At 61.9% G+C, this 13,544-nt stretch overlaps 1 long non-coding RNA gene across 1 annotated transcript; it reads right to left on the minus strand.

Moving 5' to 3' along the window:
* Positions 1 to 6,050: 6,050 nt before the first annotated feature.
* On the minus strand, positions 6,051 to 12,158 carry LOC139043465 (uncharacterized). The gene is made up of 4 exons (XR_011500556.1): positions 12,070 to 12,158; positions 8,398 to 11,071; positions 6,838 to 7,108; positions 6,051 to 6,554 (listed from the first exon to the last, which is right to left on the minus strand). It is a non-coding gene; the product is annotated as an uncharacterized lncRNA (long non-coding RNA).
* Positions 12,159 to 13,544: the final 1,386 nt, after the last annotated feature.

A 13,544-nucleotide genomic window follows, 5' to 3' on the forward strand; every position in this document is an offset into this window, starting at 1 on the left:
GACTTGGTCCCCGGACCGGGGCGCGCGGGTCGACCAGATGTCCGCGGCGCTCGGGGCCGGGCCTCGGGGCTCTGGGTGCCCTGGGTGTTCTGGGTGCGCTCCCGGCCCTCTGTCGGCTCCGAAGGCCCCGCGGACTCGTAGCCACGGGGTCCGGCGGCGCGCGGGTCGACCAGATGTCCGCGCAGAGCGCCGCGGGACCGCAGGGCGCTCGGCCTTCTCGGAGGCTCGAGGGCTCCGGCGACCCGGCGGACGAGCAGCGGCGAGGCCGCTGGGGCCGCCGCCCTGCCGGGTCGACCGGCGACCCGGCCCCCGGGTCTCGGGTCTCGGGGGGGTGGGCGGGTCGACCAGATGTCCGCACCGAGCGCCCCGCGGGGCCGCGGGGACGCGGGGCCGCGGGGCGCTCGGCCTTCTCGGAGCCCCGAGGGCTCCCTGGAGGCCGCCGGGGCCGCCGCCCTGCCGGGTCGACCAGCTGTCCGGCCCGGACTTGGTCCCCGGAGTGGGGCGCGCGGGTCGACCAGATGTCCGCGGCGCCCGGGGCCGGGTCCCGGGTCTCTGGGTGCTCTGGGTGCGCTCCCGGCCCTCTGTCGGCTCCGAAGGCCCCGCGGACTCGTAGCCACGGGGTCCGGCGGCGCGCGGGTCGACCAGATGTCCGCGACGAGCGCCGCGGGGACGCGGGGCGCTCGGCCTTCTCGGAGCCCCGAGGGCTCCCTGGAGGCTGCGGACGAGCAGCCGCGAGGCCCCCGGGGCAGCCGCCCTGCCGGGTCGACCAGCTGTCCGGCCCGGACTCGGTCCCCGGACCGGGGCGCGCGGGTCGACCAGATGTCCGCGGCGCTCGGGGCCGGGCCCCGGGGCTCTGGGTGCTCTGGGTGCGCTCCCGGCCCTCTGTCGGCTCCGAAGGCCCCGCGGACTCGTAGCCACGGGGTCCGGCGGCGCGCGGGTCGACCAGATGTCCGCGCCGAGCGCCGCGGGACCGCAGGGCGCTCGGCCTTCTCGGAGGCTCGAGGGCTCCGGCGACCCGGCGGACGAGCAGCGGCGAGGCCGCTGGGGCCGCCGCCCTGCCGGGTCGACTGGCGACCCGGCCCCCGGGTCTCGGGTCTCGGGGGGGTGGGCGGGTCGACCAGATGTCCGCACCGAGCGCCCCGCGGGGCCGCGGGGCCGCGGGGCGCTCGGCCTTCTCGGAGCCCCGAGGGCTCCCTGGAGGCCGCCGGGGCCGCCGCCCTGCCGGGTCGACCAGCTGTCCGGCCCGGACTTGGTCCCCGGACCGGGGCGCGCGGGTCGACCAGATGTCCGCGGCGCTCGGGGCCGGGTCCCGGGTCTCTGGGTGCTCTGGGTGCGCTCCCGGCCCTCTGTCGGCTCCGAAGGCCCCGCGGACTCGTAGCCACGGGGTCCGGCGGCGCGCGGGTCGACCAGATGTCCGCGCCGAGCGCCGCGGGGCCGCGGGGCGCTCGGCCTTCTCGGAGCACCGAGGGCTCCCTGGAGGCTGCGGACGAGCAGCCGCGAGGCCCCCGGGGCAGCCGCCCTGCCGGGTCGACCAGCTGTCCGGCCCGGACTTGGTCCCCGGACCGGGGCGCGCGGGTCGACCAGATGTCCGCGGCGCTCGGGGCCGGGTCCCGGGGCTCTGGGTGCTCTGGGTGCGCTCCCGGCCCTCTGTCGGCTCCGAAGGCCCCGCGGACTCGTAGCCACGGGGTCCGGCGGCGCGCGGGTCGACCAGATGTCCGCGCCGAGCGCCGCGGGACCGCAGGGCGCTCGGCCTTCTCGGAGGCTCGAGGGCTCCGGCGACCCGGCGGACGAGCAGCGGCGAGGCCGCCGTGGCCGCCGCCCTGCCGGGTCGACCGGCGACCCGACCCCCGTGTCTCGGGGGGGGGGGGGGGGCGGGTCGACCAGATGTCCGCACCGAGCGCCGCGGGGCCGTGGGGCCGCGGGGCGCTCGGCCTTCTCGGAGCCCCGAGGGCTCCCTGGAGGCTGCGGACGAGCAGCCGCGAGGCCCCCGGGGCAGCCGCCCTGCCGGGTCGACCGGCGGCCCGGCCCGGACTCGGGCCCCGGGTCCCGTGGCGCGCGGGTCGACCAGATGTCCGCGCCGAGCGCCACATGGCTGCGGGTCGCTCCGGCTTCTCGCAGTCCCGAGGGTTCCGCGGGCACGTAGCTGCGAGACCCGGGCGGCTGCCCTCCGCCCGGCTCACGGGGCGCTCGTGTCCATCAGCTGGTCGTGCGGAAATCCCGTGGTTGGCCTCCCTCCCTCCCTCCCTCCCTCCCTCCCTCCCTCCCTCGTCCAGCCGCCACGTTTTCGGGGTTCGTGCGACTGGGATGAAATAGACCTTCCCAACGTCAATCGGAGATCATCCATCATACCTCTCGAGTCCCCAAAAGCCAAGAAACACGCCAACCAAAACGCTTTTATTATGCCAACGGTTCCCGTTTTCATTCCTATCGTTTAGGGAGGTTTGGTGGCAGCAGCGGCCGAAAGCAAAAGGAAACCCGAGGAAAGCGGCTCCATCCACCAGGGCTGTGTCTCATCGGTGCCGACGCAGGAGGGACGGGCTTCGTTCGTTCGTTCGCTGCGGCCCAAATTCCCGGGCCGCCCGAGGACCGCTCGCACCGGCCCGAGGGAGGGAGCCCCGGCAGGCAGGATGCCTCCGGGGAAATGGCCAAGTCGACCGCGCGACCCACAACCCGCCCGACTGGGGGCGAGAAGGAGCATGGAGGAGGACTCCGTCCCCTAGTCGGCAGACGGCCCCGGGACAGGGACGTTCGCCAAAACCTCCCCAAGGCCGCTTTCCGTGACCGAGTCGGCCTCCCCGCCTGTACTCGTCCCGGCCCGAGAAACGAGACGCGGGGTGGATCGGGACCAGGCCACGCACCAGGCCGGCCGGCGCGGCATCCTCCCTCCCCCGACCTGACCTGACCTGGACGAACGCCTCCCCATCGCCCGCCCCCGCGAGGCTGATCCGTCCGGCCGGTGAGGAGGCCGCTTGTCGGGCGCCACCTGCTGCCCGGCATCCTCTTATATAGTGTTCGAGGAGGTCGACCAGGTGGCCCGGCCTGGATTGGGGGGGGGGGGGCGCGGGGTGCGGTGTCCCGGGCGGCGGGGGACGGGGGGGGGGTAGGAGTGGAGAGGGAAAGGTGGGCGTGGAGAATGCCGGGGTCGGGGGTCGGCGCGGGGCGGGGCGGGAGTTGGGGATAGGGGAGGGGCGGGAGGCCGTCTGGACATGGAGGGTCGGAAGAGCGGTGGTGACAATGATTTTCATTATCATTTAGAAAGAAGAACGTGGACTTCTTTAGAGGAGTCCTTTGAATAGCTTCTCCATTTAGTTAACATACATCCAAATGGAGGTCGGGAAACTTGGGTCCTGTTAACATATGGATGGAAGTGGAAAGAACTATCGCGATGACCGTCCTTGTGTTTCTTTTATTTTTTCTTTCTTCCTGCTCCCCAAAGCCGCCCCCCCCACCCCCGCCCCGCCCCGCCCCGCCCCGCCCCGTCCCGTCCCGTCCCGTCCATAGTTGTAGGTTCCAGTGGTAGGTCTTTCGCGTTTCTGCTATGTGGGACGCCGCCTCGGCGTGGCTTGAAGGGCGATGCTGGGTCTGGGGCTGCGCCCAGGATCCGAACCGGTGAAAACCTGGGCCGTCGAAGCCGGGGGCCGGGGTGGGGGGCGCTACTTGACCGTTCGTCCACGGGCTCGGCCCCCGGCCCCTTGTTTTCTAGGGAGAGAGACAGAGAGACCCGATCCATTTTCCCTTGGCCTCTAAAGCGTGCGTGTGGTCGAAAGGCGACAGAGAGAGGGGTTCTGGTCCAGAAAGCCCCGACTGCGCCGCCGCGGGGATCGGTCGGTTCCGCCCGAACCGTCCGAGTCGGAAAGGAACGGACAGCTTTCCTCCTTTGGGCCCCTGACTTGGGACCGACAGGGGAAGAGGAACAGGCCTCTCTCCCTCACACCCTGGCCCCTTCCTCCAGGACGCCCTCCTTCTAGTCAGCCCGCCTCTGGCTTTTCCACACGCCGACGACCGCTCGTCGGCATGGACCCACCTTCCTTGGGGGACACCACCACACGACTCTCCCACTCGTCTGCCTGCCTTTCGTTGGCGTCGCTGCCAAAGGCGAGGGGTAGGGGTGGCGGTGGCAGGGACGGCAGGGGCCCAGCGGCTCTCTGGCGGGTGAGGAAGTCTTGCTGGTTCTCCTAGGTCGGTGATCTTTCTCGATCTCCACACACATTCTTCGTTTGGGGAGCCAAGAGACGCCCTCTGAGGAATCCCTATGGCCAGGGTCGATCACTTACTCGCTCACTGCCTCGGCCTCGGCCTCGGCCTCTGTCCATCTTGTCTCTCTCCCTCCCTCCCTCCCTCCCTCCCTCCCTCCCTCCCTCCCTCCCTCCCTCGTCGGTCTCTGTGTGTGGACGTCTAGGTGGAGGCGAGGCAGGGAGGCCACCCACCCACCCACCCACCCACCTACCTCGTGGTTTACCACACGCTCTACACGGAGGTAGAATTCCCATCCCACCGAATCCATCCTTTCCACGGGGCACAAGCCAGTGGCCTTCGGGAGTCTCTCTCCCCAAGGTGGCGCATCCGTCATGGCTATCTATTTCCAGAAGGTTTCCGTTTCCATCCCCTCCCCCCGAAAGAAAAAACGGCCCCACTCCCGGATCTGCCCCACCACGATCACCACCACCGCTGCCGCCGCCGCCGCCGCCGCCATCTGCTGTCGCCCTCTAGGGTTGGACCGTTCTAGCTCTCTCCTCTGTGTGGAATCGCAACGTAGGTCGCCTTGGATGTCTGGCACCTCTCACTTAGCAGAAGGTTTTGGAGGCTCAGGCTGGGCCACGCTTTGGCCCGGGTCAGTGTTCCGTTCCTCCGGATGGCTTCCTCGTTTTCCACGAGAAGGAGCCGTGAAGACGGAAAGGAAGGGCGGATGGATGGCTTTTCCCGTGCTACCGAGTCCCTCTCCCCTTTTCCCCAAAGCGTGAGGGGCGGTCGAGAGGATCGTCTCTGATGACAAAAGTCAGAGGCACCCCGGGTCAGACACCGTGCGAGGCGTTGGTGTGTTCTCGAGAGGAGAACACGTCCCCGTCAGCGTTTCCTGTCGTTCTCGTTCCGAAAGGATTCACGCGCCACCCCGTCTCCCTCAAGGTCTTAGGGCTGTCGTGCTCCGCAGCCGTCACGTGTCGTGGATCCTGGGCACCACCACGCCACCCCGCCCCCCCCCCCCCGCCATAGCTGTCGATCGCTATGTGGCACGCCTACGTTTGCCCAAAAGAGCAGTCCGATGGACAGCGTGGTGCTTTTCCCAGCAGGCAGGCAGGTGAGAGTCACCCCTCTAGAAGGTTTCCAAGCCCCGTTCCATTCTCAGAGGCAGCTCCTTTGGCCATCAAGGAGGCAGGCGATGGGGGTGGGGGTGGGGATGGGGATGGGGCAGGGGCCTCTGTCCCTCTGTCGCGGTAGAAATGATTGGGAAAGGAGGGACAATGGGCGTAGGTCGACCATCCTGGGCGGTGGTGCTTTGGGAGCTTTTTCTAGAAGAAGGAGCGAACGGCGTTCCCTGGGAAGGGAGGAAACCAGAGGAGGTCCCCCTCAGACCGACCTGGCACGAGAAGGACACACACTCTCTCTCTCTCTCTCTCTCTCTCTCTCTCTCCCTTTTCTTCCTGACTTGAAATCAGGAGACAAAACTCCCCTGCCAAAGGGGCCCTCCCAAAACGGGGAGTGAGGAAGACCTCCTTCTCTTCACGGCTGAAGTTCTCCCTGCCTTTCCTGGACGGGAAGGATAGCACCTACGCCCGCTGCCGTCGGTGACTTTTAGTCCCCCTGGAGAGGAAGAAATTCTTTCCCGTGGCCGAACCCTGGCGGTTCGTTCGTGCTGCAGAGGACGTGACCCTCTCTGACACACCCAGGAACCTCCTCGCTCCGGGTCGAGGAGAGGGAGTTCTGTTCTGTGGTTTAGAATGGTGCTTAAAAAGGGATGTCGCTTACAAAGGGTCCTCGTCCCCCTTCCTAAACCTAAACGGACGGCTCGGCTCGGAGGCGTGAGATACGTTTCGCATCCTCCTCGTCGTCTTCACTCAAAGTTTTATTGGAGTTTGGAAGATTTTATTTTTTGTCTTTCCTTTTTCTCCCCAAAGCCCCCCGGTACGTAGTTGTGTGTTCTTCGCGGTGGGTCCTTCTAGCGGTGGTATGTGGGACGCCGCCTCAGCGTGGTTTGATGAGCAGTGCCGTGTCCGCGCCCGGGATCCGAACGAACCGATGAAACACTGGGCTGCCTGCAGCGGAGCGCGCGAACTTAACCACTCGGCCACGGGGCCAGCCCCTTACTGGATTTTCAAAACAACTCCGGGGGCCGGCCCGGTGGCGCGGCGGTGAAGTTCGCACGTTCTGCTCCGCCGGCCCCGGGTTCGCCGGTCCGGATCCCGGGCGCAGGACCCGGCACCGCTTGGCGAGCCACGCTGTGGCAGGCGTCCCACCTGGAAAGTAGAGGGGGATGGGCACGGATGTCAGCTCAGGGCCAGTCTTCCTCGGCCGACAGAGGAGGATTGGTGGCAGATGTTCGCTCAGGGCTCATCTTCCTCAAAAATAAAATAATAAATCGATTCGATAAAATGTCAAATAACACAACCGCGGGATCACGCTTAGAGTCACCCTTGGCCCGATGATGCCACTCCCCACCCCCCCCACCCCCCTGCCCCCCACCATTTGGAGGTGCCGTCAGTGGGATTCGTTCCTGTTTGTCCATCTTTCTTCCTCTTTTTTTTTTTTTTTTTAAAGACTGGCACCCGAGCTCATTGCCAATCTTTTCTTTTCTTTTTATTCCTCCTCCTTCTTCTTCTTCTCCCCAGAGCACCCCAGTACCTAGTTCTATATTCTCTTTGAGGGTCCCTCTGGTTCTGCCGTGTGGGACGCCACCTCAGCGTGGTTTGATGAGCGGTGCCGTGTCCGAGCCCAGGATCCGAACCTTCCAAGCCCCGGGCCGCTGAAGCGGAGCGTGCAAACTCAACCGCTCGGCCACGGGGTCAGCCCCTCCCTTCCTTCCTTCCTTCCTTCCTTCCTTCCTTCCTTCCTTCCTTCCTTCCTTCCTTCCTAAGGAGGAGGAGGCAGGCACTGTGTGAAGTCGCCAGTGAGTCTGTGGAAAGAGACGGAGGATTTCCCATGGGAAGCCGGGGCGGGGGACACGGACCGATGTCGTGCGAACTTGAAGGTGAAAGATCAAAAAACCCACACACGCCTAGAGCGGCGGGTTGCCCGTTAGGAGTTTGCTTGCCGGGCCCATAACGCAGGGCTCATCGATGAGCCAAACCGTCCGTGATCCTCAAGCAGTCTAGTAGGGTTAGAGAAAGGAGGGGGGCACTCTTTCTGCCCCAGATGAGGCGAGTTTCTCAGACAGCCACCCTGCCCCAACATCTCCCCTCCCTGCCTCCCGGCCCTTGGTGGACTGCGGCCTAAGGGTGGGGGAATTGAAGAAAGCCGTTCAATGGAAAAAAGCCCGAGGCCATGGGAGAGAGCTTCCTGCACTTGAATGAAGCCCTGACGCCAGGCCCATCGGAATGAATGGGCCTGACCTCCCCTCCCCCCTCCCCCCTCCCCCCTCCCAGGCTGGCGACTCGGCAGTGGAAGGCTAGGGGTTTCTTCCGAAATGGTGAACCGGCCCCCTTGTCCACAGGAAAACCACACACGGGTACAGCCTAGGCCGGATCTCAGGCCAAGTCGTCAGGGTGGCAAGATGATGGCGGATGAGAGGAAACTTGTTCTGGGACCGCACCGCCCCCCCCCCATCGCCTCTCTGGCTGAGAAGAGGGCTGGGGAGCGGTGAGGGTCAGGGGGAGAGTGGGGGCGGGGCCGGGACAGGGACCACCGGGCAGTAGGACGGGAGTAGCCCTGAGGCCTGCCTGCCTGCTTCCTTCCCTGCCGGCGCAGGGCTGAGAGAGGCACGGGGCACGCTGGCTCCTGCCCCTTCACTCATTCGGGAAGCCTCCTGTTGTTGCTCCTGAGGTGCCGGCTGCGGTGACAGACAGAGCAAAACTCCTCTCTCTGTCTATTTCTTCAAAGGCCCGAGTCTGAGCTACGACAGATTCCCCTGTGGCTCAACCCGCAACCTCCCATCCTGCCAGACCAGACCCCTTGTCTAAAAACCTCCACTGGAGGAGCTCTTCCACCTGACTCGGAAAGGAAACACCAGCCCCGCCTCAGCCTCACACCCACCACCACCACCACCACCCGCCCCCCCCCCCCGCCCCACTCTCCTCCGGACCCAGATACCTAACAGAGGGAACAAAAATCCAAAAATCCTGCTGCTCTCCTTCTACCACCTCCACTTCAGAAGAGTCAGTCTCCCCCGAACACCTCAGACTCTGTGACTTCCCGCGGCCTCCCTTTCCCCGTCCCCATTCTCTCCCCGGACGGGCCCCATCTTACACTTGAACGACAGCTCCACCGCTCGGGGCAGCTGGACACGATGTCCCAAAGTGGCCCGGACGGTAGCCTGGTCGATTCCAAAGGACCCACGCACGCAGTCGGCCATAAACGTGGTGTGGAGATCGTGGACGTTTGCGGGCCTCTGATGAAATCGCTGCTCCGGGGACCCCGGCGTCTAGGACCCGTCTTCTCCGTGTTCTTCACACCGTTGCTCCTGGGCCGGTTATTCTCTTCCCTCTCACTGACCTTAACGTTTTGTCTCTGCCATTGAATTTTGACTGTGCGAATGTGACTTGCCGCTGTAGGGCTGCGTGGATCTCTCAGGCATCCTGCTGTGCCGTGCGGGGGGGGGGGGGGGGAATCCTTGGTGGGTGGGTCGATAGACGTCCCTTTGGTTGTGCCCTGGAGGGGAGAGACAGAGGGGACGACTCAATCCACCACGAACGCTGATGTCGCTCCGATAAACCTGTAGCGGTGATTCTAGTTTATGGCCCGTGTCCTGAAAATAACTTCCCGAAGGGCCAGCCCGGCGGCACAGCGGTTAAGTTCGCACGTTCCGTTTTGTCAGCCAGGGGTTCGCAGGTTCGGATCCAGGGTGCGGACGTGGCGCCGCTTGGCGAGCCACGCTGTGGTCAGCGTCCCGCCTATCAAGGGGAGGGGGATGGGCACGGATGTTAGCTCGGGACCACTCTCCCGGGGCAAAAAGAGGAGAATTGGCAGCAGGTGTCAGCTCGGGGCTCGTCTTCCTCGAAAAATAAATTAATTAAATTAATAAAAACAACTTCCCAAACCTCTCTGATAACTTGAAGCTTTGAAGTTTTGCGAGGTGAAATCAGGTGATAAAAAAGTCCACGGACGGGGGCGGCCCCGTGGCCGAGTGGTTAAGTTCACAAGCTCCCCTTCGGCGGCCCAGGGTTTTGCCGGTTCAGATCCCGGGCACGGCACGGACACGGCACCGCTCGTCGGGCCGTGTGGAGGCGGCGTCCCACATGCCACAACTGGAAGGGCCCTCAACTAAGATAGACAACTATGTCATGGGGGGGATTGGGGGAGAAAAATCGGGAGGGGGGGAAAAGAAAACAAAAACGGAAGATTGGCAACAGGCGTTAGCTCTGTGAGGGCCGATCTTCCTCACCCAAAAACTAAAGTGAGATGAAATCAAATAAAGCGAAGGAAAAGATAAACCTATGAAATCCCATGTTTCTAAAAGTGGCCAAGTGTTTAGAAATTGGCCAAGCGACGGAATGCTCATGGGAAGGACAGTTCCTAATTGCTGGCTTCTTAGTTTTCACCAAAATTAAGGTTCGTGAGGGTTAAAAAATCTACTTAACAAATGCGATGAAAGCCACTAGGCCGGCCCGGTGGCGCGCTGGTTAAGTGTGCCTGTTCCGCTTCGCCGGCCCGGGGTTCGCCAGTTCGGATCCCGGGGGTGGACGTGGCACCGCTGGGCGAGCCACGTGGTGGTAGGCGTCCCACATATGAAATAGAGGAAGATGGGCACGGAGGTGAGCTCAGGGCCAGCCTTCCTCGGCAAAAAGAGGAGGATTGGCAGCAGTTAGCTCAGGGCTCATCGTCCTCAAAACAAAACAAAACAAAACAAAAAGCCACTAAAAGTGAATATGGGAAACATCTTTGTGTTCAAGGAAAGTGAGATGGCTGCCTTCAGGCAAGAGGGCCTAAAAAGTAAAGATCGTTTTGTCTGTGAAAAGGTGATCAAAGTTTCACGGGGAAAATAATCTGAGAAAAAGGCCTGTTCGTGGTCAAGTGGCCTAAAATTGGAACGAGTGGACAGATAGAAATGGCGAGCGATAGGATCTATGGGAGTCTATGAGGAAGCCATTGGGTGTCGGCCTAATTCGGCCTGACAGTGTTTTTCGAAAAGGGCCTGACGTGGCCGTCGAGCACGCATCGCATCGTAGATCCGCTTTACACATTTCCTACGGCAAGAACCAATGCCCTTAAGGGAAAGGAGCAGCTTCCCCGTGCTCGGGCCTTTCCTTAAGGAGAGGCATCTTTCCTTAGGCTAGGAGCGGATGGTTGCGCTCACCTTTGACCATCCGGCTCCCCTGTGACCACCCAGGCCCAGACAACCGACCTGCCACCCAGCAGTGTCTGTCGATCGCTGTGCCGACAGAGCAGTCTCGCGACTATCATCCAAGGGACCTTTCGATCCTATGTGAAACGTCCTCTCTGGGGGTCTAGAAGCACTCTGTACACCCCACTTCCCGGGCACCCTCTCTTCCTTCGGGAAGAAAGGCCCCGGGCCACAGTCCTCACATTTTAGCTCAGAATAAACGCACCCCGATTTTCACGGATAGATTGGTTCCGGATTATTTCCGTCGACAGAATGGAATCAAGTCAATGAGTTTCAAGATCGGAGGGAAGCTGATGCAAAATCAGAATTTGTTTTTCTCACTCCCGAAAGGATACTTTTCTCTAACTTCTAGTCTCCTCCTGATAAAGACATTGGAAAAGGTTTCTCTTGACCTCTGAGGGAATCGACACCAAAGACAGAGATCCTCCATTTTGTCAGAATGATTTCCTAGGCCTCCAATGGAGGAGGCCTCCCTCGGACGGGAGCTCAGCTTTTGTTTTGCAACAGTTTTCCTCTCTCTGCTTGCCTTTAACATCTCCTTTCCCGTTCTTCTTTTTTGGAAGGGAAATACGTGCACCGCTGGGGAAAAAAAAAAAAAAAAGAATTTTCTAAATGACCAAAGAAGATCTACGACTGTTGTTATTTTGGTTTCACGGAGCAGTTCCACGTCCACATTTACTCCATTTTAAACACCCACACACACTCACAGCACGGCGCTGTGAGGATGTCCCGGGGAACTCGATTTGTGGAGGGAATGGCTGTGAGGTCTCTGCCCCCCAACCCCCACCATTTGGGTGCTTCTGCTTGTTGATGAGGACGGGAAGCCCTGCTGAAATCCATATTCTTATCACCACACGTGCATCTGCACCCATGCTCCCCCCCGTGTGTCGTCTTTGGGCTTTGCTGTGGCCCCGTGCGGAGGGAGACCTGTTTTGTGTTGTAAACTTTTCCGCGGCCAAGCGGCTCGGTCCTTTCCTCTACGACTTGTGGGCTCTGTCTGTCCGTCTGCCTTAGAGAGACCCTCTGGGCCGGAAGTGACAGGCTGCACACAATTCCTGACAGACTGCGGACAATTCCTCCGTCGTCACGGTCCTTCTCTGATGACGTGCATGGTTTCGGTTTGACAGCGACCCCCACCCCCCACCCCGCCGTGATTTTCTAAGTCCTCCCGGGAGCCCGGGAAGTGCTCGGGCCGCTCCGGGAAGCGGGGGCCGGCAGCCCCGGCCTGCCCCGTGGCATCTCCGGGGACTTTTCCACCTCTGTCCGCGTCAGCCAGCCGGCAGCCCCGCGCCCGGCCCGGCCCAGAAGTCACGTGGGGAGTCTGTCCCCTTCCTGGCAAGCCCACCCACCCCACCCCCCTCCCCGCCGATTTTCCAACACCTCCTTCTGCGCCCAGGGTTGCCCTGTGCTGCCTGGGAGCTCCGAGGTGGACACCCTGGGGCCTCACGTGGTGACCTCCCGGCCGCCCCAAGCGGGCCCAGAGAGAAAGAGAGAGAGAGAGAGACAGAGAGAGACAGAGACAGAGACAGAGACAGAGAGAGACAGAGACAGAGACAGAGACAGAGACAGAGAGAGACCTGACCCGGCGGTGGGCTCAGGCTGTGCACTCTCGCTGGCTGGTGACCCGGTTCCCTCCCGCTGACCCCTCCGCGCCGGTCGTTGGGCGCCATCTGGCGGCCGCTTTTACAGAGTGGCCCTCCTCCGGAGCCCCGGCGACATGAGCAAGGGATGGGACTCGCAGGACGTCTGTGTGGTTTCCAGTGTGGGGCTGTGTGGAACAGAGCTGCTAAGAACATTCATGCCCCGGATTCTGTGTGAATGAACAGGAACGTGGCCGCAGCCCCCACCCCGCCCCCCGCCCCAGCCCCCGGGAGTGGTGGGAGTGGTGCCCTCCAGACCACCCTCGGGTTGGATGCCTCCCTCCCTGGAAGGACTCACGGGACTCCACAAAAGCTGACTTCCTGGAGGTCCAGCGGAGACCCCCAAGGCCCAAGGCCCCCCCCCCCCACCCACCCACCACAGATCACTGTGGAAGCCTTAACGACCCAAGGCTCCAGCTACATACAGACGCTCTTAGGAGGCAAGATACACCAAAGGCTTATGTAGGTTGCCACTTTCGGTGGTTGTTTCCGCGGCGTGTCAGTTTTGGAACCCGCCACGCCCTTTTTCACAGAGGCCATACCGTTTCCCTTCACCACCAGTGAGGCGTGAGTGACTGACTTGGCTTCTCCGCGACCTGACTAGCAGTTTGATCCTGTTCCGGTATTTGGAAGAAGGCAGTCTCACCCATGTGTCCCCACAATGTCTCCCTCTAATTTTCTCACTTGCTTTTCCAGGGAACAGCTCACATCTTTTCATGCGCTTATCGGTCATCCATGCGTACCTCCTCCACCCCAGGTGAAAGTGCCTGCTCTGTCTATTGGTCTTCCATTCGTTTTGTATTTTTCAGTGTTGATTTCCCCCGGGTCTCCACTCCATTGTGGGTTTTGTTTTTTGTTTTTTGTTTTTTGTTTTTTTTTTTTGCTTAAAGATTGTCACCTGAGCTAGGCACTGTTGCGCTGCTTCCTCAGTTTCAGAGGGTACCTTTTTCAGGGTTGCTTTTTGACCGGGTCTCCTCGCCATTGTATTTTTTTATTTTTTTTTTTTTTGCTTAAAGATTGCCACCTGAGCTAGCCTCTGTTGCCCATCTTCTTCGGTTTCAGAGGGTAGATTTCTCAGTGTTGCTTTTTCGCCAGCTCTCCACGCCCTGGCGTCTTTTTTTTTTCTGCTTGAAGGCTGCAACCTGAGCTAGCTTCTTTTGCCCATGTTCCTCAGTTTCAGAGGGTGGATTTCTCCGTGTTGCTTTTTCCCCAGGTCTCCACACCCTTGTGTGTTTCTTTGGCTTAACGATTGCCACCTGAGGTAGCCACTGTTGCCCATCTTCGTCCGTTTCAGAGGGTGGATTTCTCAGTGTTGCCTTTTCGCCAGCTCCCCACGCCCTTGTGTGTTTCTTTTGCTTAAAGATTGTCACCTGAGCTAGGCACTGTTGCCCTGCTTCCTCAGTTTCAGAGGG

The sequence above is a fragment of the Equus asinus genome, unplaced genomic scaffold (genome assembly GCF_041296235.1).
Source record: "Equus asinus isolate D_3611 breed Donkey unplaced genomic scaffold, EquAss-T2T_v2 contig_25, whole genome shotgun sequence".
Classification (NCBI taxonomy): Eukaryota; Metazoa; Chordata; class Mammalia; order Perissodactyla; family Equidae; genus Equus; species Equus asinus.